Raw genomic sequence first — 27,982 nt, 5'->3', positions numbered from 1 at the left:
GTCACCTGGCGCATGCCCAGTTGGTCTGCACCTTCCCGGGCGCCGGCTGCATTTTCCCGCGCACGGGAAAAGTTGGTGAAGAAGAACCCGGAAGTGCACCATCTTGCCTCCGTTCGTCCAAACAGTATAATTGCAACTTTTATGTACATTTGAGATTGCCTCAGAATAAAAAGAAGTTAAAAGTTTAATCATGACAATAAAGTAAAAGATTATCAGTTCTCAGTGAACAACAACAACAAAATTTCTGGGTACAGCTCTGCTTCGTGGCACACACCTGCCATCCCAACTACTCAGGAAGCTAAAGCAGGGGGATCTCTTGAGCCCAACAGTTCAATACCAGCCTGGGCAACATAGTAAGACTCCATTTTATATTAAAAAAAAAAAAACTTCTGGGAAATATGCATCTTAGGAGAACTCCTTTGAGACTGTCTCAACACCCTGAACCCACTCTGCTTTTAGGTAAATCCTATTACATGAAGGGAGAAAAGTGTAGAAATACTGCCACCTACTGGTTATGGAACAAATATATTTAAGTTAATAGGAAAACAAGAATTCTGAGATTTACTCGGACAATGGAAAATAGAGCTTTTTAGGGACATTGACTTTTAGAAGTTGTTGGAGAGCAAAGGAAACAGAGGTCTTTTAACCTTGAGACATGCCTAGGAATTAATTCTGTCAGAGCAGATGGCAAATGACTTTTTGATTTTCAGATAAGCCCCAGGGCATAGGGGGAGTTTAAGGGAAGGGGTTCATCTAGAGGGTTTAATAAAGACAAAATAATTTTTCATTCCCCACCCCAACCTCAGCAGCCTTGGCGAAGATGAATTCCCTAGAAAAGAGAAGAAATGGGAGTAGGGTACCAGGCCAGGACTCAAGGAAGGAGAAGTCTGCTAACAAGGCCTAAGCTAACTCATGGAGCAACTTTGCAAGACCCAGAAGAGGAAAAGAACATCCTCTTCCTCCCACCAGGTGCAGCTCCATGGGAGAAGTTTCCGGCCTTACCTGGAGCTGAGTCATTTTAGAGAGCTGAGTGAATTACAGGGGTAGAAGAAGCAGCGGAAAGGCGCTGGGAGCTCACTGGCCCCCAAGCAGGCCATTCCTGCCCGGCACCACCAGGCACCCTTCGGAGGTGGCTGGAGGCATGCGGGTGGTTAAGGGGAGGATGCCACAGGCAGAAGGAAGTCTCCAGCTGAACTTTGTAACAATTTGAACCGGGTGAGAAACCTCCTGGCCAGAACTTGGGGGAGGGTGTGAATCTGCCGTTCAGACTCCACAGGCAGGGGAAGAACCAAAGCCCTTTTCTTTCACAGTTGAGTGGTGGGTGGCCTGGGGCAAGTTCTGAAGCCCTGCATGGGCTGTTGGTGGGAGTGAAACCATCCCTTCGGATTGCATGGGAGCTGGGTGAGGCCTATGACTCCTGGCTTTCCCCGACTTCCCTGAAAACCTGCATGACTCTGCAGAGGCAGCGGTAATCCTCCTAAGAACACAACTCCATTGACCTGGGAACCTAACCCCCCACCCCTGCAGCAGCCACAGCAAGACCCGCCCAAGGAGAGTCAGCTCAGACATGCCTAGCCCTGCCCCCACCTGATGGGCCTTCCCTACCCACCCTGGTAACTGAAGACAAAGGGCATATGCTCTGGGGAGTTCTAGGGTCCCGCCCACCGCCAGTTCCTCTCCATACTACCACCGCTAATGCTCTCTAGAAAGCACCACCTCCCAACAGACCAACCAGCACAAAAATAGAACATTAAACCAAAGCTAAGAACCCTCACAGAGTCCATTTCACCACCCACCCACCCCCCACCCCGCCACCTCCACTGGAACAGATGCTGGTATCCACAGCTAAGAGACCCATGGGCAGTTCACATCACAGGACTCTGTGCAGACAACCCCCAATACTAGCTGGAATCCAGGTAGACCTGCTGGGTGGCTAGACCCGGAAGAGAGATAAATTACTGTAGCTCGGTTCACAGGAAGCCACATCCATAGGAAAAGAGGGATAAGTACTACATTAAGGGAATATCCCATGAGACAAAAGAATCTGAACAACAGCCTTCAGCCCTAGACCTTCCCTCTGACAGAGCCTACCCAAATGAGAAGGAACCAGGAAACCAACTCTGGTAATATGACAAAACAAGGCTCTTTAACACCCCCAAAAAGTCACTGTAGCTCACCAGCAACGGATCCAAACCAAGAAGAAATCCGCAATTTACCTGAAAAAGAATTCAGGAGGTTAGTTATTGAGCTAATCAGGGAGGCACCAGAGAAAGGTGAAGCCCAATGCAAGGAAACCCCCCCCCCCAAAAAAAACAATACAAGAAGTGAAGGGAAAAATATTTAAGAAAATAGATAGCTTAAATAAAAAACAATCAAAAATTCAGGTAACACTGGGCATATTTATAGAAATGCAAAACGCTCTGGAAAGCCTTAGCAATAGAATTGAACAAGTCGAAGAAAGAAAATCAGATCTCAAAGACAAGGTTGTTGAATTAACCCAATTCAACAAGTACAAATAAAAAAGAATAAGAAAATATGAACAAAGTTTCCACAAAGTCTGGGATTAAGATAAACAACCAACCCTAAGATTACTTGATGTTCCTGAGGAAGAAGAGAAATCTGCAAGTTTGGAAAATGTATTTGGGGGAGTAATAAACAAAAACTTCCCCGACCTTGCTAGAGACCTAGACATTCAAATACAAGAAGCACAAAGAACACCTGGGAAATTTATCGTAAAAAGATCATCACCTAGGCACTTTGTCATCAGGTTATCTAAAGTTAAGATGAAGGAAAGAATCTTCAGAGCTGTGAGACAAAGGCACCAGGTAACCTATAAAGGAAAACGTATCAGATTAACAGCATATTTCTCAGTAGAAACCCTACAAGCTAGAAGAGATTGGGGCCCTATCTTCAGCCTTCTCAATAAAACCAGTTAGGCCGGGCGTGGTGGCTCACAGTTGTAATCCCAGAACTTTCAGAGGCCGAGGCAGGCAGATCATGAGGTCAGGAGATCGAGACCATCCTGGCTAACATGGTGAAACCCCATCTCTACTAAAAATACAAAAAATTAGCCGGGCACAGTGGCGGGCACCTGTAGTCCCAGCTACTCAGGAGGCTGAGGCAGGAGAATGGTGCAAACCTGGGAGGTGGAGCTTGCAGTGAGCCGAGATTGCACCACTGCACTCCAGCCTGGGCGACAGAGCAAGACTCCGTCTCAAAAAAACAACAAAAAACAAACAAACAAACAAAAACAGTTATCAGCCAAGGACATCCAGTGAAACTAAGCATCATTTATGAAGGAAAGATACAGTCTTTTGCAGACAAACAAATGCTGAGAGAATTCACCACTACCAAGCCACCACTACAAGAACTGCTTAAAGGAACTCTAAATCTCGAAACATATCCTGGAAACACATCAAAACAGAACCTCTTTAAAGCATAAATCACACAGGACCTATAAAACAAAAATACAAGTTAAAAAGCAAAAACAAAAAACAAACAAACAAAAAAACAAGGTATACAGGCAACAGATAGCGTGATGAATGCAGTGGTACCTCAACATCTCACTACCGACATTGTAAATGGTCTAAATGCTCCACTTAAAAGACACAGAACTGCAGAATAGATAAGAACTCACCAACCAAGTATCTGCTGCCTTCAGGAGACTCACCTAACACTTAAGGACTTACATAAATTAAAGGGGTGGAAAAAGTCATTTCATGCAAATGGACACCAAAAGTGAGCAGGGGTAGCTATTCTTATATCAAACAAAACAAACCTTAAGGCAACAGCAGTTAAAACAGACAAAGAGGGACAGTATATAATGGTAAAAGGTCATGTCCAACTGGAAACTATCACAATCCTAAACATATATGCACCTAACACTGGAGCTCCCAAATTTATAAAACTTAGTAGACCTAAGAAATGAGATAGACAGCAATGCAATAATAATGGGGGACTTCCCAACACTCCACTGACAGCACTAGACAGGTCAAGACAGAAAGTCAACAAAGAAACAATGGATTTAAACTATACTTTGGAACAAATGGACTTAACAGATACATACAAAACATTTCATCTAACAGCTGCAGAATATACGTTCTATTCAACAGCACATAGAACTTTCCCCAAAAGATAGACAATATGATAGGCCATAAAATGAGCCTCAATAAATTTAAGAAAATTGAAATTACATCAAGCACCCTTTCAGACCACAGTGGAATAAAACTGGAAATCTACTCCAAAAGAAACCATGCAAAGCCATGCAAATACATGGAAATTAAATAACCTGCTCCTGAATGAGCATTGAGTCAAAAATGAAATCAAGATGAAAATTTAAAAATTCTTCAAACTGAACAATAATAATGACACAAGTTATCAAAATCTCTGTGATACAGCTAAGGTGGTGCTAAGAGGAAAGTTCATAGCTCTAAACACCTACATCAAAAGGCTGAAAGAGCACAAACTGACATTCTAAGGTCACACCTCAAGGAACTAGAGAAACAAGAACAAACCAAACCCAAACCCTGAGGAAGAAAGGAAATAACCAAATCAGAGCAGAACTAAATGAAATTGAAACAACCCCCCCCCAAAAATACAAAAGATAAATAAAACAAAAAAACTGGTTCTTTGAAAAGATAAATAAAATTGATAGACCATTAACAAGATTAACCAAGAAAAGAAGAGAGAAAATCCAAGTAACCTCATTAAGAAACAAAATGGGAGATGTTACAACTGACACCACTGAAATCCAAAAGAACATTCAGTGCTACTGTGAACACCTATATGCACATAAACTAGAAAACCTAGAAGAGATGGATAAATTCCTGGAAAAAATACAACGCTCCTAGCTTAAACCAGGAATAATTAGATACCCTGAACTGACCAATAACAAGAAGTGAGACTGAAATGATAATTAAAAACTTATCAACAACAACAAAAAAAGTCCAGAACCAGATGGATTCAAAGCAGAATTCTACCAGACATTCAAAGAAAAATTGGTACCAATCTTTTTTACTCTATTTCACAAGATAGAGAAAGAGGGAACCCTCCTTAACTTATTCTATGAAGCCAGCATCACCCAAATACCAAAACCAGGAAAGGACATAACCGAAAAAGAAAACTACAGACCAATATTCCTGATGAACTTAGATGCTAAAATCCTTAACAAAATAATAGCTAACTGAATCCAACAACATATCAAAAAGATAATCCACCATGATCAAGTGGGTTTCATACCAGGGATGCAGGGATGGTTTAACATATGCAAATCAATAAATGTAATACACCACATAAACAGAATTAAGAACAAAAATCACATGATTATCTCAATAGATGCAGAAAAAGCATTTGACAAAATCCAGCATCCTTTTTTTCTTTTCTTTTCTTTTTTTGAGATGGAGTCTCTCACTGTTGCCCAGGCTAGAGTGCAATGGCATGATCCTGGCTCACTGCAACCTCCACCTCCTGGGTTCAAACAATTCTCCTGTCTCAGCCTCCTGAGTAGCTGGGCTTACAGGCGCTTACCACCACACCTGGCTAATTTTTTGTATTTTTTAGTAGAGACGGGGTTTCACTATGTTGGCCAGGCTGGTCTTGAACTCCTGACCTCATAATCTACCTGCCTTAGCCTCCCAAAGTGCTGGGATTACAGGTGTGAGCCACCAAACAGCCCAGCATCCCTTTATGAATAAAACTCTCAGTAAAATCAGCATACAAGGGACATATCTTGTGTTTTTTTTTTTTTTTTTTTTTTTTTTTGAGGCGGAGTCTCGCTCTGTCGCCCAGGCTGGAGTGCAGTGGCCGGATCTCAGCTCACTGCAAGCTCTGCCTCCCGGGTTTATGCCATTCTCCTGCCTCAGCCTCCCGAGTAGCTGGGACTACAGGCGCCCGCCACCTCGCCCGGCTAGTTTTTTGTATTTTTTAGTAGAGACGGGGTTTCACCGTGTTAGCCAGGATGGTCTCGATCTCCTGACCTCGTGATCCGCCCACCTTGGCCTCCCAAAGTGCTGGGATTACAGGCTTGAGCCACCGCGCCCGGCCTACAAGGGACATATCTTAATGTAATAAAAGCCATCTATGACAAACCCACAGCCAACATAATACTGAATGGGGAAAAGTTGAAAGCATTCCCTCTGAGAACTGAAACAGGGCAAGGATGCCCACTCTCACCACTCCTCTTCAACATAGTTCTAGAAGCCCTAGTCAGAGCAATTGAACAAGAGAAAGAAATAAAGGGCATCCAAATCGGTAAAGAGGAAGTCAAACTGTCCCTGTTTGCTGATGATATGATTGTTTTCCTCAGAAATGCTGAAGACTCCTCCAGAAAACTCCTAGAACTTATAAAAAATTCAGCCAAGTTTCTGGATACAAGCTAATGTATACAAATCAGTAGCTCTTGTATACATCAACAGCAACAGAGGGCAGAGAATCAAATCAAGAACTCAACCCCCTCTACAATAGTTGCAAAAATAAAATAAAACACTTAGGAATATACCTAACCAAGGAGGTGAGAGACTTCTACAAGGAAAACTACAAAACACTGCTGAAAGAAATCACAGACAACACAAACAAATGGAAGCACATCCCATGCTCATGGATAGGTAGAATCAATATTGTGAGGATGAACATACTGCCAAAAGCAATCTACAGATTCAACACAACCGCCATCAAAATACCACCATCATTTGTCACAGAATTAAAAGAAACAATTCCATAATTCATACGGAACTGAAAAAGAGCCTGCATAGCCAAAGAAAGACTAAGCAAAGAGAACAAATCTGGAGGCATCACACTATCTGATTTCAAACTGTACTATAAGGTCATAGTCACCAAAGCAGTGTGGTATTGGTATGAAAATAGGCACACAGAGCAAAGGAACAGAATAGAGAACCCAGAAATGAACCCAAATACTTAAAGCCAACTGATATTTGACAAAGCAAACAAAAACATAAAGTGGGGAAAGAACATCTTTTTCAATAAATGGTACTGGGATAATTGGCAAGCCATATGTAGAAGAATGAAACTGGATCCTCATCTCTCACCTTAAACAAAAATCCACTCAAGATGGATTAAAGACTTAAATCTAAGACCTGAAACTATAAAAATTCTAGAAGATAACATTGGAAAACCCCTTCTAAGCATTGGCTTAGGCAAGGATTTCATGGCCAAGAACCCAAAAGCAAATGCAATGAAAACAAAGATAAATAGTTGGGACTTAATTAAACTAAAGAGCTTTTGCACAGCAAAAGGAACAGTCAGTAAACAGACAACCCACAGAGTGGGAGAAAATGTTCACAATCTATACAACTGGCAAAGAACTAATATCCAGAATCTACAACGAACTCAAACAAATCAGTAAGATAAAAACAAACAATCCCATCAAAAAGTGGGCTAAGGACATGAACAGAAAATTCTCAAAAGATTTGCAAATGGCCAACAAACATATGAAACAATGCTCAACATCACTAATGATCAGGGAAATGCAAATCAAAACCACAATGTGATATCACCTTACTCCTGAAGAATGGTCATAATAAAAAATTCAAAAACAATAGATGTTGGCCTGGATGTGGTGGTCAGAGAATACTTCTAAACTGCTGGTGGGAATGTAAATTAGTACAGCTGAGAGGTGAAGCCAGCTGAGCTTCTGGGTCGGATGGGGACTTAGAGAACTTTTGTGTCTAGCTAAAGGATTATAAATGCACCAATCAGCGCTCTGTGTCTAGCTAAAGGATTGTAAACACACCAATCAACACTCTATAAAATGGACCAATCAGCACTCTGTAAAATGGAACAATCAGCGCTCTGTAAAATGGACCAATCAGCAGGATGTGGGTGGGGCCAAATAAGAGAATAAAATCCGACCACCCGAGCCAGCAGCAGCAACCTGCTTGGGTCCCCTTCCACACTGTGGAAGCTTTGTTCTTTCACTCTTCATGGTAAATCTTGCTGCTGTTCACTCTTTGGGTCTGCACTACCTTTATGAGCTGTAATATTCACCATGAGGGTCTGTGGCTTCATTTCTGAAGTCAGCGAGACCACAAACTCACTGGGAGGAACAAACAACTCCAGACGCATGAACTTTAAGAACTGTAACCTCACTGTGTAGGTCTGTAGCTTCACTCCTGAAGTCAGCGAGACCACAAACCCACTGGGAGGAACAAACAACTCTGGACACACTATCTTTGAAAGCTGTAACGCTCCCCACGAGGGTCCACAGCTCCGTTCTTGAAGTCAGCAAGACCAAGAACCCACTGGAAGGAACCAATTCCGGACACATTTTGGCAACTCTGCCAGGACAATCACCAAGCGGTGAGTACCAGTGGACCCCTTTCACTTGCTATTCTGTCCTATTTTTCCTTAGAATACAGGGGTTAAATATTGGGTACCTGTCAGCCAGTTAAAAGTGACTAGAGGGGGCGGAGCAAGATGGCCAAATAGGAACAGCTCCAGTCTCCAACTCCCAGCGCAAGTGACACAGAAGACCTGGTGATTTCTGCATTTTCAACTGAGGTACTGGGGTCATCTCACTAGGGAGTGCCAGACAATCGGTGCTGGTCAGCTGCTGCAGCCTGACCAGCGAGAGCTGAAGCAGGGCGAGGCATTGCCTCACCTGGGAAGCGCAAGAGGGAAGGGAATCCCTTTTCCTAGCCAGGGGAACTGAGACACACAACACCTGGAAAATTGGGTAACTCCCACCCCAATACCGCGCTTTAAGCAAATGGGCACACCAGAAGAATATATCCCTCACCTGGCCGGGAGGGTCCCACGCCCACGGAGCCTCCCTCATTGCTAACACAGCAGTCTGCGGCGATCTAACCGCAAGGCAGCAGCGAGGCTGGGGGAGGGGCGCCCGCCATTGCTGAGGCTTAAGTAGGTAAACAAAGCCGCTGGGAAGCTCGAACTGGGTGGAGCTCACAGCAGCTCAAGGAAACCTGCCTGTCTCTATAGACTCCACCTCTGGGGGCAGGGCTCAGCTAAAAAAACAACAGGGGAAGCAGCAGAGACCTGAGCAGATGCGAATGACTCTGTCTGACAGCTTTGAAGAGAGCAGTGGATCTCCCAACACGGAGGTTGAGATCTGAGAACGGACAGACTGCCTGCTCAAGTGGGTCTCTGACCCCTGAGTAGCCTAACTGGGAGACATCCCCCATTAGGGGCAGTCTGACACCCCACACCTCACAGGGTGGAGTACACCCCTGAGAGGAAGCTTCCAAAGTAAGAATCAGACAGGTACACTCGCTGTTCAGCAATATTCTATCTTCTGCAACCTCTGCTGCTGATACCCAGGCAAACAGGGTCTGGAGTGGACCTCAAGCAATCTCCAACAGACCTATAGCTGAGGGTCCTGACTGTCAGAAGGAAAACTATCAAACAGGAAGGACACCTATACCAAAACCCCATCAGTACGTCACCATCATCAAAGACCAGAGACAGATAAAACCACAAAGATGGGGAAAAAGCAGGGCAGAAAAGCTGGAAATTCAAAAAATAAGAGCGCATCTCCCCCTGCAAAGGAGCGCAGCCCATCGCCAGCAACGGATCAAAGCTGGTCAGAGAATGACTTTGACGAGATGAGAGAAGAAGGCTTCAGTCCATCAAACTTCTCAGAGCTAAAGGAGGAATTACGTACCCAGCGCAAAGAAACTAAAAATCTTGAAAAAAGAGTGGAAGAATTGACAGCTAGACTAATTAATGCAGAGAAGGTCATAAATGAAATGACAGAGATGAAAACCATGACACGAGAAATACGTGACAAATGCACAAGCTTCAGTAACCAACTCGATCAACTGGAAGAAAGAGTATCAGCGATTGAGGATCAAATGAATGAAATGAAGTGAGAAGAGAAACCAAAAGAAAAAAGAAGAAAAAGAAATGAACAAAGCCTGCAAGAAGTATGGGATTATGTAAAAAGACCAAATCTACGTCTGATTGGGGTGCCTGAAAGTGTGGAGGAAAATGGAAACAAGTTGGAAAACACTCTTCAGGATATCATCCAGGAGAACTTCCCCAACCTAGTAGGGCAGGCCAACATTCAAATTCAGGAAACACAGAGAACGCCACAAAGATACTCCTTGAGAAGAGCAACTCCAAGACACATAATTGCCAGATTCACCAAAGTTGAAATGAAGGAAAAAATCTTAAGGGCAGCCAGAGAGAAAGGTCGGGTTACCCACAAAGGGAAGCCCATCAGACTAACAGCAGATCTCTCGGCAGAAACTCTACAAGCCAGAAGAGAGTGGGGGCCAATATTCAACGTTCTTAAAGAAAAGAATTTTCAACCCAGAATTTCATATCCAGCCAAACTAAGTTTCATAAGTGAAGGAGAAATAAAATCCTTTACAGATAAGCAAATGCTTAGAGATTTTGTCACCACCAGGCCTGCCTTGCAAGAGACCCTGAAGGAAGCCCTAAACATGGAAAGGAACAACTGGTACCAGCCATTGCAAAAACATGCCAAAATGCAAAGACCATCGAGGCTAGGAAGAAACTGCATCAACTAATGAGCAAAATAACCAGTTAATATCATAATGGCAGGATCAAGTTCACACATAACAATATTAACCTTAAATGTAAATGGACTAAATGCTCCAATTAAAAGACACAGACTGGCAAACTGGATAAAGAGTCAAGACCCATCAGTCTGCTGTATTCAGGAGACCCATCTCACATGCAGAGACATACATAGGCTCAAAATAAAGGGATGGAGGAAGATCTACCAAGCAAATGGAGAACAAAAAAAAGCAGGGGTTGCAATCCTAGTCTCTGATAAAACAGACTTTAAACCATCAAAGATCAAAAGAGACAAAGAAGGCCATTACATAATGGTAAAGGGATCAATTCAACAGGAAGAGCTAACTATCCTAAATATATATGCACCCAATACAGGAGCACCCAGATTCATAAAGCAAGTCCTTAGAGACTTACAAAGAGACTTAGACTCCCATACAATAATAATGGGAGAGTTCAACACTCCACTGTCAACATTAGACAGATCAACGAGACAGAAAGTTAACAAGGATATCCAGGAATTGAACTCATCTCTGCACCAAGCAGACCTAATAGACATCTATAGAACTCTCCACCCCAAATCAACAGAATATACATTCTTCTCAGCACCACATCGCACTTATTCCAAAATTGACCACATAATTGGAAGTAAAGCACTCCTCAGCAAATGTAAAAGAACAGAAATTATAACAAACTGTCTCTCAGACCACAGTGCAATCAAACTAGAACTCAGGACTAAGAAACTCAGTCAAAACTGCTAAACTACATGGAAACTGAATAACCTGCTCCTGAATGACTACTGGGTACATAATGAAATGAAGGCAGAAATAAAGATGTTCTTTGAAACCAATGAGAACAAAGATACAACATACCAGAATCTCTGGGACACATTTAAAGCAGTGTGTAGAGGGAAATTTATAGCACTAAATGCCCACAAGAGAAAGCAGGAAAGATCTAAAATTGACACCCTAACATCACAATTAAAAGAACTAGAGAGGCAAGAGCAAACACATTCAAAAGCTAGCAGAAGGCAAGAAATAACTAAGATCAGAGCAGAACTGAAGGAGATAGAGACACAAAAACCCCTCCAAAAAATCAATGAATCCAGGAGTTGGTTTTTTGAAAAGATCAACAAAATTGACAGACCGCTAGCAAGACTAATAAAGAAGAAAAGAGAGAGGAATCAAATAGATGCAATAAAAAATGATAAAGGGGATATCACCACTGACCCCACAGAAATACAAACTACCATCAGAGAATACTATAAACACCTCTACGCAAATCAACTAGAAAATCTAGAAGAAATGGGTAATTTCCTGGACACTTACACTCTCCCAAGACTAAACCAGGAAGAAGTTGAATCCCTGAATAGACCAATAGCAGGCTCTGAAATTGAGGCAACAATTAATAGCCTACCCACCAAAAAAAGTCCAGGACCAGATGGATTCACAGCTGAATTCTACCAGAGGTACAAGGAGGAGCTGGTACCATTCCTTCTGAAACTATTCCAATCAATAGAAAAAGAGGGAATCCTCCCTAACTCATTTTATGAGGCCAACATCATCCTGATACCAAAGCCTGGCAGAGACACAACAAAAAAAGAGAATTTTAGATCAATATCCCTGATGAACATCGATGCAAAAATCCTCAATAATATACTGGCAAACCGGATTCAGCAGCACATCAAAATGCTTATCCACCATGATCAAGTGGGCTTCATCCCTGGGATGCAAGGCTGGTTCAACATTCGCAAATCAATAAACATAATCCAGCATATAAACAGAACCAAAGTCAAGAACCACATGATTATCTCAATAGATGCAGAAAAGGCTTTTGACAAAATTCAACAGCCCTTCATGCTAAAAACGCTCAATAAATTCGGTATTGATGGAACGTACCTCAAAATAATAAGAGCTATTTATGACAAGCCCATGGCTAATATCATACTGAATGGGCAAAAACTGGAAAAATTCCTTTGAAAACTGGTACAAGACAGGGATGCCCTCTCTCACCACTCCTATTCAACATAGTGTTGGAAGTTCTGGCTAGGGCAATCAGGCAAGAGAAAGAAATCAAGGGTATTCAGTTAGGAAAAGAAGAAGTCAAATTGTCCCTGTTTGCAGATGACATGATTGTATATTTAGAAAACCCCATCGTCTCAGCCCAAAATCTCCTTAAGCTGATAAGCAACTTCAGCAAAGTCTCAGGATACAAAATTAATGTGCAAAAAATCACAAGCATTCTTATACACCAGTAACAGACAAGCAGAGAGCCAAATCAGGAATGAACTTCCATTCACAATTGCTTCAAAGAGAATAAAATACCTAGGAATCCAACTTACAAGGGATGTAAAGGACCTCTTCAAGGAGAACTACAAACCACTGCTCAGTGAAATCAAAGAGGACACAAACAAATGGAAGAACATACCATGCTCATGGATAGGAAGAATCAATATCGTGAAAATGGCCATACTGCCCAAGGTTATTTATAGATTCAATGCCATCCCCAACAAGCTACCAATGAGTTTCTTCACAGAATTGGAAAAAACTGCTTTAAAGTTCATATGGAACCAAAAAAGAGCCCGCATTGCCAAGACAATCCTAAGTCAAAAGGACAAAGCTGGAGGTGTCACGCTACCTGACTTCAAACTATACTACAAGGCTACAGTAACCAAAACAGCATGGTACTGGTACCAAAACAGAGCTATAGACCAACGGAACAGAACAGAGTCCTCAGAAATAATACCACACATCTACAGCCATCTGATCTTTGACAAACCTGAGAGAAACAAGAAATGGGGAAAGGATTCCCTATTTAATAAATGGTGCTGGGAAAATTGGCTAGCCATAAGTAGAAAGCTGAAACTGGATCCTTTCCTTACTCCTTATACGAAGATTAATTCAAGATGGATTAGAGACTTAAATGTTAGACCTAATACCATAAAAACCCTAGAAGAAAATCTAGGTAGTATCATTCAGGACATAGGCATGGGCAAGGACTTCATGTCTAAAACACCAAAAGCAACGGCAGCAAAAGCCAAAATTGACAAATGGGATGTAATTAAACTAAAGAACTTCTGCACAGCAAAAGAAACTACCATCAGAGTGAACAGGCAACCTACAGAATGGGAGAAAATTTTTGCAATCTACTCATCTGACAAAGGGCTAATATCCATAATCTACAAAGAACTCAAACAAATATACAAGAAAAAAACAAACAACCCCATCAAAAAGTGGGCAAAGGATATGAACAGACATTTCTCAAAAGAAGACATTCATACAGCCAACAGACACATGAAAAAATGCTCATCATCACTCGCCATCAGAGAAATGCAAATCAAAACCACAATGAGATACCATCTCACACCAGTTAGAACGGCAATCATTAAAAAATCAGGAAACAACAGGTGCTGGAGAGGATGTGGAGAAATAGGAACACTTTTACACTGTTGGTGGGATTGTAAACTAGTTCAACCATTATGGAAAACAGTATGGCAATTCCTCAAGGATCTAGAACTAGATGTACCATATGACCCAGCCATCCCACTACTGGGTATATACCCAAAGGATTATAAATTATTCTACTACAAAGACACATGCACACGTATGTTTATTGCAGGCACTATTCACAATAGCAAAGACTTGGAATCAACCCAAATGTCCATCTGTGACAGACTGGATTAAGAAAATGTGGCACATATACACCATGGAATACTATGCAGCCATAAAAAAGGATGAGTTTGCGTCCTTTATAGGGACATGGATGCAGGTGGAAACCATCATTCTTAGCAAACTATCACAAGAAGAGAAAACCAAACACCGCATGTTCTCACTCATAGGTGGGAACTGAACAATGAGATCACTTGGACTCGGGAAGGGGAACATCACACACTGGGGCCTATCATGGGGCGGGGGGGGCGGGGCGGGGATTGCATTGGGGAGTTATACATGATATAAATGATGGATTGATGGGTGCTGATGAGTTGATGGGTGCAGCACACCAACATGGCACAAATATACATATGTAACAAACCTGCACGTTATGCACATGTACCCTAGAACTTAAAGTATAATAAAATAAATAAATAATAAAATAAAATAAAATAAAATAAAAGTTAAAAAGTGAACACCTCAAAAAAAAAAAAAAAAAAGTGACTAGAGCAGCCTCTGGACTAAAGACAGGGGTGTCAGCCTTTCTGGGAAAAGGCTCTCTGACAACCCCCGACTCTTCGGATTTGGGAGCGTTGGTTTGCCTAGAACCAGCTTCTGCTTTTCCTGTACTTCTGGGCTGAGCCGAGGGTCAACAGAGAAGAAAGGCACTCAATTCCGGGGTCCCAACAACAAGTTGGTTGACCCTGTGGCCATGAGCAGAACTCTCAAAGTCACATCGCCCAAGCGAGACTCGCCCATCTATCCTATCTATCCTGACCCTTGCCTCCTGGGTCCTAATACCTGTCAGACAAACTTCCTCCTGTCTCTCTTCTCTGAGGCTAGTCCCACTTCTAAAAACCACTTCCTATCTCTGGTGCTTTTCTAGTTTCTCCTATAAGAATGATGTCTAGAATAAACTCCAGGACTCCATTCCCTTCTTTAGGCACCTGGACTCACCAATCAGAAAGACATATTTTTTGCCCAAAGCCCCATCATAGGGTGTACGATCTGGAATTTTAGGATCCCTCCTCAGACAAACAGGCCTAACAAAAGCTATTCGTGAAGCTAGGATATGGGGAGCCTCAGAAATTGTATCCTTCCTATTCATATAAGTGAGTACAAAAGGCATCACTCTTCCAACTCTGGAGATCCCTTCCCTCCCTCAGGGTATGGCCCTCCACTTCATTTTTGGGGCAAAACATCTTTATAGGACGTAAGTAAAGTCACAGTACTAACAGGAGAATGCTTAGGACTCTAACAGGTTTTCAAGAATGCATCAGTAAGGGCCACCAAATCCGATTTTTCTCGGTCCTCTTTGTAGTCTAGGAGGACAGGCAAGGGTGCAGGTTTTCAAGAATGTGTTGGTAAGGGCCACTAAATCCAACCTTCCTCAGTCCTCTTTGTGGTCTAGGAGGAAAACTAGTGTTTCTGCTGCTGTGTAGTTGAGCACAACTATTCCGATCAGCAGGGTCCAGAGACCGTTGCGTGTTTTTGGGCAGGGGTTGTTTCTGCCGCTGCATCAGTGAGCGCAACTATTCTGATCAGCAGGGTCCAGGGACCGTTGCAGATTCTTGGGCAGGAGGAGAAACAAACAAACCAAAACCACGGGGGGTTTTGCCTTTCAGATGGGAAACACAGGTATCAACAGGCTCACCCTTGAAATGCATCCTAAGCCATTGGGACCAATTTGACCTGCAAACCCTGAAAAAGAGGTGGCTCATTTTTTCCTACACTATGGCTTGACCCCAGTATTCTCTCTCTGATGGGAAAAAATGGTCACCTGAGGGAAGTATAAATTACAATACTATCCTGCAGCTTGACTTTTTCTGTAAGAGAGAATGCAAATGGAGTGAAATACCTTATGTCTAAGCTTTCTTTTCATTGAAGGAGAATACACAACTATGCAAAGCTTGCAATTTACATCCCACAGGAGGACCTCTCAGCTTACCCCCATACCCTAGCCTCCCTATAGCTCCCCTTCCTACTAATCATAAGTCTCCTCTAATTTACCCCACCCAGAAGGAAACAAGCAAATAAATCTCCAAAGGACCACAAAAATCCCCGGGCTATTGGTTATGTCCCCTTCAAGCTGTAGAGGGAGGGGGATTTGGCCCAACCGAGGTAAATGACCCCTTCTCCCTCTCTGATTTAAAGCAGATCAAGGCAGACCTGGGGAAGTTTTCAGATGATCCTGATAGATACATAGATGTCCTACAGGGTCTAGGGCAAACCTTCGATCTCACTTGGAGAGATGTCATGCTATTGTTAGATCAAACTCTGGCCTTTACTGAAAATAATGCAGCTTTAGCTGCAGCCCGAGAGTTTGGAGATACCTGGTATCTTAGTCAAGTAAATGATAGAATGACAGCCAAAGAAAGGGACAAATTCCCTTCTGGTCAGCAAGCTGTTCCCAGTATGGATCCCTACTGGGACCTCGACTCAGATCATGGGGACTGGAGACGCAAACATCTGTGTTCTAGGAGGACTAAGGAAAATTAGGAAAAAAAGCCCATGAATTATTCAATGATGTCCACCATAACTCATGGAAAGAAAGAAAATCCTTCTGCCTTCCTCAAGCGGCTGTGGGAGGCCTTAAGAAAATATACTCCCCTGTCACCTGACTCACTCAAGAGCCAATTGATTCTAAAAGATAAGTTTATTACCCAATCAGCCACAGATATCAGGAGAAAGCTCCAAAAGCGAGTCCTGGGCCCTGAATGAAATCTACAGGCAGTATTAAACCTGGCAACCTCGGTGTTCTATAATAGGGACCAAGAGGAACAGGTCCAAAAGGAAAAGCGAGATCAGAGAAAGGCCACAGCCTTAGTCATGGCCCTCAGACAAACAAACCTTGGTGGTTCAGAGAGGACAGAAAGTGGAACAGGCCAATCACCCAGTAGGCTTTGTTATCAGTGTGGTTTACTAGGACACTTTAAAAAAGATTGTCCAATGAGAAACAAGCCACCCCCTCGTCCATGTCCACTATGCCAAGGCAATCACTGGAAGGCACACTGTGCCAGAGGGCAAAGGTTCTCTGGGCCAGAAGCCCCCAACCAATTGATCCAACAACAGGACTGAGGATGCCCAGGGCAAGTGCCAGCTCATGTCATCACCCTCACTGAGCCCCAGGTACGTTTAACCATTGAGGTCCAGGAAATTCACTTCCTCCTGGACACTGGCACGGCCTTCTCAGTGTTAATCCCCTGTCCCGGATGACTGTCCTCAAGGTCTGTTACCATCCGAGGAGTCCTGGGACAGCCTATAACCAGGTATTTCTCCCACCTCCTCAGCTAATTGGGAGACTTTGCTCTTTTCACATGCCTTTCGTGTTATACCTGAAAGTCCCACACCCTTATTAGGGAGGGATATATTAGCCAAAACTGGAGTTATTATCTACATGAATATGGGGAAGAAGTTACACATTTGTTGTCCCCTACTTGAGGAGGGAATCAACCCTGAAGTCTGGGCATTAGCAGGACAATTTGGAAGAGCAAAAAATGCCCACCCAGTCCAAATCAGGCTGAAAGAGCCCCACCACTTTTCCTTATCAAAGGCAATATCCCTTAAGGCCTGAAGTTCATAAAGGATTACAGGATGCTGTTAAACATTTAAAATCTCAAGGCTTAGTAAGGAAATGCAGCAGTCCCTGCAACACCCCAATTCTAGGAGTACAAAAACCGGTCAATGGAGTCTAGTGCAAGATCTTTGACTCATCAATGAGGCAGTAATTCCTCTATATCCAGTTGTACCCAACCTCTATACCCTGCTCTCTCAAATACCAGAGGAAGCAGAATGGTTCACTGTTCTGGACCGCAAGGATGCCTTCTTCTATATTCCCCTGCACTCTGACTCCCAGTTTCTTTTTGCTTCTGAGGACCCCACAGACCACATGTCCCAACTTACATGGACAGTCTTACTCCAAGTGTTTAGGGATAGTCCTCATCTGTTTGGTCAGGCACTGGCCCAAGATCTAGGCTGCTTCTCAAGTCCAGGCACTCTGGTCCTTCAGTTCATGAATGATTTACTTTTGGTTACTAGTTCAGAAGCCTCATGCTAGCAGGCTACTCTAAATCTCTTGAACTTTCTAGCTAATCAAGGGTAGAAGGCGTCCAGGTCAAAGGCCCAGCTTTGCCTGCGGGGGTTCCTTGGAATCACCAGCTTTTGCCGACTATGGATCCCCGGATACAGCGAGGTGGCCAGGCCACTCTATACTCTAATCAAGGAGACCCAGAGGGCAAATACTCATCTAGTATAATGGGAACCACAGGCAGAAACAGCCTTCAAAACCTTAAAGCAGGCCCTAGTACAAGCTCCAGCTTTAAGCCTTCCCACAGGACAAAACTTCTCTTTATACATCACAGAGAGAGCAGGGATAGCTCTTGGAGTCCTTACTCAGACTCGTGGGACAACCCCACAACCAGTGGCACACCTAAGTAAGGAAATTTATGTAGTAGCAAAAGGCTGGCCTCACTGTCTATGGGTAGTTGCAGCAGTGGCCGTCTTAGTGTCAGAGGCCATCAAAATAATACAAGGAAAGGAATTCACTGTCTGGACTACTCATGATGTAAATGGCTTACTAGGTGCCAAAGGAAGTTTATGGCTATCAAACAACTGCCTCTTTAGATACCAGGCGCTACTCCTTGAGGGACCAGTGCTTCAAATACATACATGCATAGCCCTCAACCTGCCACTTTTCTCCCAGAGGATGGGGAACCAATCAAGCATGTCTGCCAATAAATTATAGTTCAGACTTATGCCGCCTGAGATGATCTCTTAGAAGTCACCTTAGCTAATCCTGACCTTAACCTATATACCAATGGAAGTTCATTTGTGGAGAATGGGATACAAAGGGTAGGTTACCGTACTTGGCAAATAACTGTACTTGAAAGTGAGCCTCTTCCCCCAGAGACCAGCGCCCAGTTAGCAGAACTAGTGGCACTTACCCAAACCTTAGAACTGGGAGAGGGAAAAAGAATAAATGTGTATACAGATAGCAAGTATGCTTATCTAATCCTACATGCCCATGCTGCAATATGGAAAGAAAGGGAGTTCCTAACCTCTGGGGGAACCCCTATTAAATACCACAAGGAAATTATGGAGTTATTGCACGCAGTGCAAAAATCCAAGGAGGTGGCAGGTTTACACTGACAAAGCCATCAGAAAGGTGAAGAAGAAAAGACAGAAGGAAACCATCAGGCTGATGCTGAAGCCAAAATTGCTGCCAGATGGAACCTCCCATTAGAAATACCTATGGAAGGACCCTTGGTATGGAAAACCCCCTCCAAGAGATTAAGCTCCAGTATTCCCCAACTGAAACAGAATGGGGACTTTGACGGGGCCATAGTTCTCTCAGGGTGATTTACGACAGAAGAAGAAAAGATACTTATACCTGAAGCCAGCCAGTGGAAAATCCTTAAAACCCTCCACCAAACTTTTCATATGGGTATTGAAAACACTCATCAAATGGCCAAATCCCTATTTACAGGGCCAAATCTCCTCTGGACCATCTGACAGGAAGTCAAAATCTGTGAGATGTGTCAAAGGAATAATCCCTTGGTCCACTGTAAGGCCCCTTTAGGAGAACAAAGAATAGGTCACTATCCCAGAGAGGACTGGCAGTTAGACCTCACCCATATGCCTAAGTCAACGGGATTTCAATACTTGTTGGTCTGTGTTGATACCTTTACAAATTGGATAGAAGCTTTCCCTTGCAAGACAGAGAAGGCTCAGGAAGTGATTAAAGTCCTAATTCATGAACTAATTCCTAGATTTAGGCTTCCCCAAAGCTTATAGAGTGACAATGGTCTGGCTCTTAAAGCCACAATAACTCAGGGAATTTCCAGGGCCCTCGGGATACAATATCACCTTCACTGCACCTGGAGGCCACAATAACTCAGGGAATTTCCAGGGCCCTCGGGATACAATATCACCTTCACTGCACCTGGAGGCCACAATCCTCAGGGAAGGTTGAAAAGACAAATGAGACACTCAAGAGGCACTCAAGGAAACTTACACAAGAAACTCATCTCCCATGGCCTACTCTTTTGCCCACGGTCTTGTTGAGAATCCGAAATTCTCCTCACAAAATGTGGCTCAGTTCATATGAAATGCTGTATGGGTGACCTTTTCTCACAAATTACCTCCTACGTGATCAGGAAATGGCCAACTTGGTCAAAGATATAACTTCCTTGGCAAAATTCACAGAGATCCCTTCACAGAGAAAAGGGAATAGAGTTGTTTCAACCAGGAGATCCAGGAGATCTAGTGTTGGTCAAATATCTCCCCTCTACCTCCCCATCTATGGATTCTCTGTGGGAAGGTCCATACTCGGTAATCCTCTCTACCCCCACTGCAGTTAAGGTGGCAGGAGTGGAATCTTGGATTCACCACACCCGAGTTAAATTTTGGACACTCCGGAGGAATCTGGGTGACTGTGTGCTCAGGAGTCCCAAGATCAGCCAGACCAGCCTCCATACACCTGCGAACCACTGGAGGACTTGCATCTCCTATTTCAGAAGGAAACATCCCAGACTAAAAGGCTCCTACCACTGATCCTGAAGAAAAACCCCTTCCTCCTTAAAAAAAAAAATAAGTGAAAACCTACATAATCTTTATCTTTAACACCTCTCCTTGCCCCTTTAATGGAATCCTTTTACTATTTCATCATATTATTAAGCAGTATACTAACCATACTCTTTGCGATAGGACTATATACTGTAGCTCCTGCTGGGATGAAAATCCTAATCACATCAACCTTCTTTCTATCTTCCTTCCTTCTGACAGCAATTTACTCCTACCTTTAACTCAGACTGGATAAAATGATCTCGTCTTGCAGAGCACCCTCTTCACCTTCCTATTTACTCTTTGCCTATTTATCCCTCCTGCTTCCTTGGATACCTCATACAATCACCACCACCCCCCACCCCCCCACTAGCTCCTAATTACCTCTACAACATTCTCAACTTAACCCACTCCCTGTTAAACCAGTCCAATCCTTCCCTGGCAAATGACTGTTGGCTTAGTATTTCTCTATCAACCTCTGCTTATGTTGCCACTCCCATTTCCTCAAAAAAATTGGGTCTTTACTAACTTAACCTACCAACCTCGTTATGAAGGAAAATATCGTTTCCGACTTCTAAATATGCAATCATTAGCCAACTTCCCCATCTCTGAAAGGACCAAGAATACCCTAACACGACTTGAAATCCAACTTTTACATTTTTACATTCCAACCTCACCTTTTCATTGCTTTTCAAGCAATGAAAAGCCCATGCATGGCCCTGTAACTACAAATACCATTTTAACTTTCCAAGCCCCTTTATGCATCCAACACAACCTGTTATCAGGCCTGCCCCTGGGGCATCATCAGTGTAATTACACCCTACAACTTCAAGTCTCAACTGATCATAGTAACTTCCGAGTCACCCAAACAGCTCCATTCAGATGGCCTGTCCACTTCTCAAGGCCTCCAAAACTCATCACCCCCTCCCTGCTTAACAAACAGTCCAGGTTTTGTAATGGCAAACATACTCCCTGCATGACCATTCACCCCTGGACCCCCTGCAGCAGCACCACCACCACTAGTGAATGCCTTCTCATCCCCTCTTTCTATCACTCTCTCAAATGGTTCCTAGTAGATACAAAATAGTTTTTTCTCCAATGGGAAAATAGAACACAGGGAGTCACTCAGTTTGCTCCCAACACCCCTTTCCAGCTGCTCACCAGAGCTACCTTAGCAAGTACTCTAGGAGTATGGAGAAATGAAAACAACAAACTCACACACCTTTTTAACAAACACAACCAGTCCTGTCTACCCATCCAGGTATTTTCTTCTTATATGGAATATCAACCTATATCTGCCTCCCCACTAACTGGCCAGGCACCTGCACCTTAGTTTCTAAGTCCCAACATTAACATTGCCCCAGGAAATCAGACTCTATCAGTACACCTCAAAGCTCAAGCCCATCAGCGCAGAGCCATACAACTAATACCCCTGCTTATAGGGTTAGGAATGGCTACTGCTACAGGAACTGGAATAAGCAGTTTATCTACTTCATTATCCTACTACCACACACTCTCAAAGGATTTCTCAGTTTGCAAGAAATAACGAAATCTATTCTTACTCTACAATCCCAAATAGACTCTGGCAGCAGTGACTCTCCAAAACCAAGGAGGCCTAGACCGACTCACTGCTGAGAAAGGAGGACCCTGCATCTTCTTAGGGGAAGAGTGTTGTTTTTACACTAACCAGTCAGGGACAGTATGAGATGCCACCTGGCATTTACAGGAAAAGGCTTCTGAAATCAGACAACGCCTTTCAAACTCTTATACCAACCTCTGGAGTTGGGCAACATGGCTTCTCCCCTTTCTAGGTCCCGTGGCAGCCATCTTGCTATTACTCACCTTCAGGCCCTGTATTTTTAACCTTCTTGTCAAATTTGTTTCCTCTAGGATCGAGGCCATCAAGTTACAGATGGTCTTACAAATGGAACCCCAAAAGAGCTCAACTAACAACTGCTACCGAGGACCCCTGGACCAACCTGCTGGCCCTTTCACTGGCCTAAAGAGTTCCCCTCTGGAGGACACTACAACTGCAGGGTCCCTTCTTTGCCCCTATCCAGCAGGAAGTAGCTAGAACAGTCATCGGCCAATTCCCAACAGCATTTGGGGTGTCCTGTTTAGAGGGGGGATTGAGAGGTGAAGACAGTTGAGCTTCTGCATTGGATGGGGACTTGGAGAACTTTTGTGTCTAGCTAAAGGATTGTAAATGCACCAATCAGCACTCTGTGTCTGGCTAAAAGATTGTAAATGCACCAATCAGCACTCTGTTAAATGGACCAATCAGCGTTCTGTAAAATGGACCAATCAGCAGGATGTGGGCAGGGCCAAATAAGGGAATAAAAGCTGGCCACCCACACCAGTAGTGGCAACCCACTGGGGTCCCCTTCCTGGCTTTGGAAGCTTTATTCTTTTGCTCTTCACAATAAATCTTGCTGCTACTCACTCTTTGGGTTCACACTACCTTTATCAGCTGTAACACTCACCAGGAGGGTCTAAGGCTTCATTCCTGAAGTCAGTGAGACCACGAACCCACTGGGAGGAACAAACAACTCTGGACGCACCATCTTTAAGAGCTGTAACACTCAGCCAGGCGCGGTGGCTCAAGCCTGTAATCCCAGCACTTTGGGAGGCCGAGGCGGGTGGATCACAAGGTCAGGAGATCGAGACCATCCTAGCTAACACAGTGAAATCCCGTCTCTACTAAAAAATACAAAAAAAAAAAAAACTAGCCGGGCGAGGTGGCGGGCGCCTGTAGTCCCAGCTACTCGGGAGGCTAAGGCAGGAGAATGGCGTGAACCCGGGAGGCGGAGCTTGCAGTGAGCTGAGATCTGGCCAGTGCACTCCAGCTTGGGTGACAGAGTGAGACTCCATCTCAAAAAAAAAAAAAAAAAAAAAAAAAAAAGAGCTGTAACACTCACCACAAGTGTCCATGGCTTCATTCTTGAAGTCAGTGAGATCAAGAACCCACCAGAAGGAACCAATTCCGGACACACAGCCACTATGAAAAACAGTGTGGAGATTCCTTAAAAAATTAAAAGTAAAACCACTATTTGATCTAGCAATCCCACTACTGGGTATCTACCCAGAGGAAAAGAAGTTATTATATGAAAAAGATACTTGCACATAGTTTTTGTTTGTTTGTTTGTTTGTTTGCTTTTTGGTTTTTTGGTTTTTTAGATGGAGTTTCACTCTTGTTTCCCAGGCTGGAGTGCAGTGGTGTGACCTCAGCTCAGTGCAACCTCCGCCTCCAGGTTCAACCAATTCTCTTGCCTCAACCTCCTAGATAGCTGAGATTACAGGTATGCACCACCACACCCAGCTAATTTTTGTAGTTTTAGCAGAGATGGGGCTTCACCATGTTGGCCAGGCTGATTTTGTACTCCTGACCTCAGGTGATCCACCGCTCTAGGCCTCCCAAAGTGCTGGGATTACAGGCGTGAGCTACCGCACCCGGCCCAAGCACAAGCATGTTTATAGCAGCACAATTTGCAATTACAAAATTGTGGAACCAACCCAAATGCCCATCAATCAACGAGTAGATAAAGAAGCTAATATATATATATACTGGGATTACAGACGTGAGCCACCACACCCGGCCCAAGCACACGCATGTTTATAGCAGCACAATTTGATTGTGGAACCAACCCAAACGCCCGTCAATCAATGAGTGGCTAAAGAAACTGTGATATATATGTTCCATTATACATATCTGTGTGTGTATATATATATATATATACACACACATATGTATGATGGAATACTACTCAACCATAAAAAGGAATGAATTAATAGCATTTGCAGCTACCTGGATGAGATTGGAGACTCTTATTCTAAGTGAAGTAACTCAGGAATGGAAAACCAAACATTGTGTGTTCTCACCGATATGTTAGAGCTAAGCTATGAGGATGCAAAGGCATAAGAATGATGCAATGGACTTTGGGGACTTGGGGGGAAGGGTGGGAGGGGAGCGAGGAATAAAGGACTACAAATAGGGTGCTGTGTATACTGCTTGGGTGATGGGTGCACCAAAATTTCACAAATCACCACTAAAGAACTTAGATAACCAAATACCACCTGTACCCCAATAACCTATGGAAATTTTTTTTTTTAATGATTAAGTGAAGTCGTAAGAGTAGAGCTTGAATCTGATAGGACTGTAGCTCTCTCTCTCTCTGTCTCTGTCTCTGTCTCTCTCTCTCACTCTCTCTGTCGTGTAAAGAACATAGCAAAAATTTAGCCAGCTGTTTGCAAACCAGGAAGAGAGTCCTTGCCAGGTTCTTGGACGTCCAGCATCAAGAACTATGAGAAAATAATTGTCTCTTGTTTAAGCCACTCAGTCTATGATATTTTGTTATTGTAGCCTAAGCTAACTAAGACAGTGTTGACTTCCTATTGGAAAACTTATTCCATGGAGACAGCTACAATTCCAAAATACGTGGCTATATATCTTTCTGTCACTCCAACCTACATGATATTAATTGAGATATCATATTTGATGTGCTTTAGTTCAGAAGAATCATAAACCCTGGAATCAATAGGGACCACAGACAATTTCTAGTCTAGGGTTTCAAATTGCATTGTTAGAACCTCTCAGGGCCTGCCACAGGCAGAGGAGAGTTTATATTTGAGCATCGACTATATACTAGACACAGTGCCAGGAGAGTCAGCTATGGTACAAGGTTCCTGTCATCTTGAAGCTTACATTCTAATGGGGAGAGACAGATAACAGACAAATAAAAGAGTAAATAGCCAAGATAATGACAGAATCTCCTATGAAGGAAATAATAGACTAAATAGGATGGTCAGGGGAGGCCTCTTGGGGAAGTGGGGCCATAAAAAGAAAGAGGAATAACTTCTTAGATGGAGAGAACAACAGGTTCGAAGGCCCAAATGTGCAAAAGGGATGCAGGTGGCCTGGGAAAGACGGAATCCAGAATACCTGGCACATACCGAGCAAAGGGGGGAAGGTGTGAGACGAGACTGCAGAGGCAGGAAAGAGCCAGACCATGCAAGACTGTGAACATCTTGGTAGAGGATTTTAGGCTTTCAGAGCAAAAGAATGACACTGGACAGTTTCAGGCAGAAGAATGCACAACTGTAGGATTCTCCTGGTTGCTATAGAAGGAATGAGTTAAGGGGAGGCAGGAATGGAAGCTGGAAGACCATTTACGGGGCCTTTGGAGAAATGCAGGTGAGAGAGCATAGGCAGGAGAAGGTTATATTTTGAAGGTAGACTTGCTGCTAAACTGGATAAAGGAAGGGAGAGAAAGAGAAGACTTAAGAGTAACCTAGGCCAGGCGCAGTGGCTCATGCCTGTAATTCCAGCACTTTGGGAGGCCGAGGCGGGTGGATCACCTGAGGTCAGGAGTTCGAGACCAGCCTGACCAACATGGAGAAAGCCCGTCCCTACTAAAAATACAAAATTAGCCGGGTGTGGTGGCACATGCCTGTAACTACTTGGGAGGCAGAGGCAGGAGAATCGTTTGAACTTGGGAGGCAGAGGCTGCAGTGAGCCGAGATTGAGCCACTGCACTCCAGCCTGGGCAAAAAGTGAAACTCCATCTCAAAAAAAAAAAAAAAAAAAAAAAAAAAGTAACCTAAATTCTGAGTTCAAGCAATTAAGTGTTACCATTCACTGAGGGGAAAGACTTGGAGATGAACAGATTTGGGAACTGGCAGAATCCAGAGTTCACTTTGGAGCAAGTGAGTTTTGAATGCCTCTTAACCACTCCAGTGCAGCAGTGAGATAGGGTGTATGAACTACGAAGTCCAGAGAGTGGAGGATGGAGCTGGAACTGTAGTGGGGAAGAGTGTAAGTCAGTACTCTTTTGACTGCAAGAGACAAAAATTCAACTCAAGTAGCTTAAGCAAAATAAGTAACTAAACAAAAATTGAACACAATAATATTAGTGAACTTTCAGCTCACATAACCAGTAAACCCAAGGATGGGCTTCAGGCCCAGCTAGACCCAGAGACCCATATAATGCCATGGATGATGACTCTCTCCATCGGTTGCTTCTTCCTTCCTCAATATACTGGATGAGGTGGCACCATCTCATAGGTCCTCCACACAGGAGTCCAGAGAAAGGGGAAAACTCTTTCCCACGGCCCATAGGCTGAGGCTTCAGGACAATTCTCGTTGGCACAATTTGAGTCATGAGCCCATCTCTGAACTTATCACGCATCCAAAAAATAAAAGGAGAACATGACTAGTCTGGGTTGTGAGCCAATGCAATGGGTCAAATTGGGGAGAGGAAGCCACAGAGCACAGAGATAAACAACCTTACCAACCCCTGATGGAGGGCAAAGAAGTTACTTCCCCAGAGAGTAGGCAGGGTACTTTATCAGACAGAGGGGATGGCTGCTAGATGATGAGTAACGTTAGTTATTGTAACAAGCAAATCCCAACATTTTCTATATCTGAACACATTAAAATGCTATTTCCTGCTCACATAATTTTTCTTTTTTGAGACAGGGTCTTGCTTTGCCACCCAGGCTGCACGGCAGTGGCATGATCTCAACTCACTGCAGCTTGGATCTTCCTGGCTCAAGCCATCCTCCCACCTCAGCCTCCCGAGTAGTTGGGACCACAGGCCTGAGCCACTATGCCCAGCCACTCACATAATCTGTGTGTTCTTGATCCGGCAGCTTTCTTTGAAGCAGTGATTTGAGGAAATGGGTTTCTTCTCTTCTGTATCTGTGCCAGCTTCAACAAGTGGCTTCTAAATTTCGAACACTAAGCCAGGCCTGGTGGCTTATGCCTGTAATCCCAGCACTTTGGGAGCCTAAGGCAGGCAGATTGCTTGAGCTCAGGAGTTCGAGACCAGCCTGGGAAACTTGGCAAAACCCCATCTGTATGTAAAAAATAAGGAAAAATTAAAAAACAAATGAAAAAATAAAATAGCAGCACTCACTCTTCTCAAGCCAGCAGAAGTGGGTGAAGAAGATTAAGAAGACACACCCATTTCTCCACCACCTCTAGTCACATACAGAACTAGCCATGGGGCCCCACTGTGTGTAGGGAAGTTTTGCAAAATTCATACCTGGCTGGGCGACCATTCCCAGCAGCCACTCTGCACAACGGGAGGGAAACCTAAGCCTCTGGTGGACAGCAGCCACGTCTCCCACAGGTGCTGAGCAGACAGAGAGCAGATGTCCATCTCTAGCATCCATCCAGCAGTCCTGCACAGGATGGAGAGTGATCAGCATGGGCTTACTCCATGCTTTTCTGGGCTGGTCTCTCTCACAGTGAAGCTCCA

General features: G+C 43.7%; 1 long non-coding RNA gene across 1 annotated transcript; it reads right to left on the bottom strand.

Moving 5' to 3' along the window:
- LOC115896871 lies at positions 1–27,902 on the bottom strand. Its single transcript, XR_004056779.1, has 4 exons — positions 27,767–27,902; positions 27,345–27,575; positions 2,178–2,216; positions 1–159 (listed from the first exon to the last, which is right to left on the bottom strand). It is a non-coding gene; the product is annotated as an uncharacterized LOC115896871 (long non-coding RNA).
- Positions 27,903–27,982: the final 80 nt, after the last annotated feature.

This window comes from Rhinopithecus roxellana, chromosome 4 (assembly GCF_007565055.1).
Source record: "Rhinopithecus roxellana isolate Shanxi Qingling chromosome 4, ASM756505v1, whole genome shotgun sequence".
NCBI lineage: Eukaryota > Metazoa > Chordata > Mammalia > Primates > Cercopithecidae > Rhinopithecus > Rhinopithecus roxellana.
Note: the sequence above shows the minus strand (reverse complement) of the source record. Positions and strands in the feature narration are given on the sequence as shown.